The sequence below is a fragment of the Marmota monax genome, unplaced genomic scaffold, assembly GCF_021218885.2.
Source record: "Marmota monax isolate L192 unplaced genomic scaffold, Marmota_monax_Labrador192_F-V1.1 WCK01_AAM20220418_F8-fsc00261, whole genome shotgun sequence".
NCBI lineage: Eukaryota > Metazoa > Chordata > Mammalia > Rodentia > Sciuridae > Marmota > Marmota monax.
In genome coordinates this window covers 1,004,191-1,008,518 of record NW_026695225.1, presented here as the reverse complement: position 1 = coordinate 1,008,518, position 4,328 = coordinate 1,004,191, and the positions used below count along the sequence as shown (strand labels likewise).

At 42.2% G+C, this 4,328-nt stretch overlaps 1 non-coding gene across 1 annotated transcript; it reads left to right on the top strand.

The window, feature by feature from the left end:
* The first annotated feature begins 3,312 nt into the window (after positions 1-3,312).
* Trnaa-ugc (transfer RNA alanine (anticodon UGC)) lies at positions 3,313-3,385 on the top strand. Its single transcript has one exon. It is a non-coding gene; the product is annotated as a tRNA-Ala (tRNA).
* Positions 3,386-4,328: the final 943 nt, after the last annotated feature.

Sequence of the window (4,328 nt, the reverse complement as noted above, 5' to 3'; positions counted from 1 at the left end):
TCTGATGTTCTCAGGCAATCCCAGCAGCAATCAAGAACCCATTCAAGAAGAATTGAGCTTGCATTTGCTGCTGCTTCCTTGTTCTTCCATCTTTTATTCCATGCAAGCCACCATCCTATTGGAAGGTGCTGTCCATGTTTAGGGAGGGTCTTCATTTCAGCTGGCTGTCAAACATGCCAATCATTCCTAGACACACCCTTATTGACATACCCAGAAGCCTCTTAATGTTTTGCATCTTTTAATCCAATCAAGTTGACAATTCAGGTCAACCATTACAAGTAGTGAGCTCAGTGGTAAAGCTCTTGCCTAGTACGTGCAATGCCCTGAGTTTGATCCCCAACACTGCAAGAGTAATAGTAATCATAATAGACTATACATAATACATAATATACATTAATACATAAATATACATTATTATATATACATTATGAGTGTGTGTGTGTGTGTGTATAATTTTCTAGCCTCCACTTTTAGATTGGGACATTGATTCAAGTCGATTCCCAGTATAAAATGCCAGTGTGTCACCTACCAGTGAGTAACCCTCAGGAGGGCAGTCTTAGTCAGCCCAGTTCAGTAATCCTTGGTACCTGGATGTGTTTGCCAGAAATTTCCTCTAGTTAGCTGTGTCTGCATCTCCATGGTTTGTCACCATATACAATTCCACTCTACCTTTATTTGGTGGATATCTGTAAGGCCCCTTCTGTGTATCTGACACTGTACATTAAATATTTGTTATGTAAATGTTGAATGAATAACTGTTTAAATCTTTATTGTGATCCATAAACACAATAGCATCAAAGCACATTCATGTGTAAGCTTAGCTAGCTGAACCAACCAATAGAGACAAAGCTCGGTGCACAGGAATTGTGGGAAAGGAGATCTCCCCTATGTACCCTAGGAGGCTACACAGAAGGGGCACTGGCCCTTTCCTAGCACCCAATTACTGATCCCATGAGCTGTATAATGCACACTTCTTCGTGTATGTATTCATTCAACAACTTACTGAGCAACCTCTCTGACTGGATGCCTCAGTCCCCATCCTAAAGGACAGCATATGGCCAGGGTAGGAGGGATGGAAGGGAAGTGTAGTGAGCTTTGCATTAGGTTCAAAGTATTGATACCTGGGAGATTTGAGGCAATTTGTGGACTTCTCTGAGCCTCAGTGGAATGGGATGATAATACCTCCCTCTAATAGAGAATTTTGTTTTTTGGTTTTGGTACTGGGGATAGAACCTAGGGTCACTTTACCCTTGAGCTACATCCCAGTCATATGTGATGTGTGTGTGTGTGTGTATACAATTGTTTTTTAGACAGGGTCTAAGTTGCCCAGATTGGCCTCAAATTTAGATCCCTTTAGTAAAGTTAATTTTTGAAACACTTTCTTGTACAATACTCTGTACTTCCTAGGTGTTTAGTAATCAATAATTAATAACAATTAACAATATAACAATTAACCTTACAGCCTTAAAGTCTTGTAGCCTAGTTGGAGTAGATGTAGGAAAAAAAGAAAATATACTGAAAGAATTATTTCTAAATCAAGGCAGAGTCAAACACAAGAGGCCACAACATTGTCATCCAAAGGAAAATATAATAGCTCCCAACTGAATGTGGGATTGGGAAAGGCTCCCCAGAGAATGTGGCATTTTAAACTGGGCCTGAGAGGATGAGGAGTATTTCTATGGGCAGAGAAGAGGGAAGGTGTGAGGCCCCACCTTCTCTTGCCCATAAACACAAAGACAGCCCGGTACCAGGCACAGAATGGAATTAGGGTGATAAAGAAGAGAGACACAGTTGAGATTGTGTTTCTATAATAGCAAACATACATGTCAGCAGCAAATAAATGGATCATCACAAATCACTTGCTTCATTCAGACCCAGGCAAAAACAATTAAAAAAAAAGAATTGGAACTGAATATCAGGATAAAATCATTTTACTACAAAGATGGTTTTGATTGTGAGATAACCTCCAAAGAAAAAGAATCCTTTACTGGTGCATTCCATTGGCTCAAAAAATATCTTAGATACATTTGAATCTTTTGTCTGCTGGATTGAATGAAAACCCTTAAAACAAGAATGAAGAACAGACATTCCCTCAGAAATAGCACTCTGCCCAGGCAGCGATCTGTGTACCAGAAACCAAATGCAAATCCCAAAATGGACTTCTGACTACATGCCCTCTCATACACTACAGTTTCATGGTGTGGATTGCTGGAGAAGATTTCAGGCACTCTGAGGTCAGTGATTCTGTCGTTTGCCCTTCTCAGAATTCTACACTATCCTAGGCATACAGTCCCCCGAGTTTGGGTTTGTCCACCCAGTCATGTCTCTGGTCCTTCTGAGTCTTCATCACTAGGTAATTGATTTGAGTAATAACAGGAGCCACTCAAGCTCATTTGGGTTACTGAGTTTAACCCCTGAGTTTATACTTTTCACGAGACCTAGAACAACATCAACTTTTGGTTCTTGTGCAACATGCAGCAACAGGTTTACCTCTAAGTGCAAGAGAGCAGGGGAATATGGAATTTGCACAAAGTCCTAAGGAGGCATTACCACAAAATTCCATAACGTAATCACAGGCAAGAAGAGAGATATTACTAAGGCTAGGATTGGGTCATACAAAAGACCTTCATACAGGATTGCAAATTCAAGGTCAGCCTGGGCAATTTAGTGAGACCCTGCCTCAAAATTTAAAAAAAATCAAAAGTACTGCTAATGTAGCTAAGTAGTACAGCCCTTGCTTAACATGCATAAGGTCCTAAATTCAATCCCCAGCATAGCCCGGTATGGTAGCACACACCTGTATTCCCAGTGAAGGCAGGAGACTGAAGCAGACATTACAAGTCCGAGGCCAGCCTTAGCAATTTAGTGAGAGCCTGTCTCAAAATTTAAAAAAAAAAATAAAAAAGGACTGGAAATGTAGCTCAGGGGCAAAGCACCCCTAGGTTCCACCCTCAGTGTCCCCCCCCCCAAAAAAAAAAACCACAGCACCACCAAAAAAAGAAAGAAAAAAGAAAAACACCTTCATACAGCTCTAGAGCCATCAAAGTTCTGCTCTGGCATGTTGCCAACTCTGTAAGCAATGAAAAGAATCAAACAGTTCCCTTTCTGCTTAAAAAGGCAGTCTAATCAGGCACCGTGACACATACCTGTAATCCAAGAGACTCAGGAGGATGAGGCAGGAGGATGGCAAATTCAAGGCCAGCCTCAGCAAATTCAAGGTCTTTTGAAACAGGAACCCTGTCTCAAAATAAAAAATAAAAAGGGCTTAAGTGCTCCTGGGTTAAATCCACAATTAAAAACAAAAGCAGGGCTGGGGATATAGCTCAGTTGGTAGAGTGCTTGCCTTGCATGCACAAGGCCCTGGGTTCAATCCCCAGCACCACCAAAAAAAAAAAAAAGCAGTCTATGTTGTATCTTACAGTCTTTGCCAGTGACCAATAGGAGGGCTCACAAGGGTCCCAGAACATTCCAGGAGTGGAATTGATAGAGAAATCTAAGAGTGTGGCTTGGAACATGGAGACAGAACATGACTCCTCAGTTGTAGACCATCTTTTAGCCTCTCCTCCTTTTCCAGAAGTTTGGCTGTACTTTTAATTAAGTGTGGAAACTTGTCACATGGGAACTTGTTAAAAATGCAGAATCACAGGTTCCCACTTTAACAACATCCCCAGGTATTTACATGCACAGGAAAGTTTGAGGCTTGCTGCCTTAAGCCTTCTGGGCCTGTTTTCTCTTCTGTTAAACAGGGCTGAAAACACTAACCTATCTGTGAGATTGCTGCAAACATCAGATAAGACAAGCTGGGACAGTCATGTGCTGGAGCTGTTTGTTAAAGCTTTCAGGACTTTTGCAAGCCAGTAGTTTGAAATTGGGCTATAGTGGGGGTATTTACACCAGCAAAGTGAGCAGACTCTTCACATCAGTACTTTTCACTTATTTCTTGGGGATCCAGTTTACCTGTACTCTATCTTAGGGGTCTTTTACAAGTGAGTTTCCTAGATCTGTGAGCTGGGGGGTCTGCTATGTCCGACCCATGAAAAAAGTAGGGGAAGCAGCTTGAGGTTAGACCTAGGATTTGGATACCAGAAGAGAGAAGGTTAGGGCACCAACAGAACGGCTTCCCAGATTAACCAGACCCTCTCCATTTGGGCTCCCCTGGGTTCCTTGGGGCCTGCACTCCACAGCTGGGGCTCATTATCGTGTTCCTTACCAGTTAGCTGCTCAAAGGCCTTGCTCTGTTATACTGCAGAAGGCCGGCACTTTGGCAGCAAAGGAAGCCAGGCTCAGGCCACTGGGCCCTGTCCGAGGAACCTTTGAAAACAAGTTTT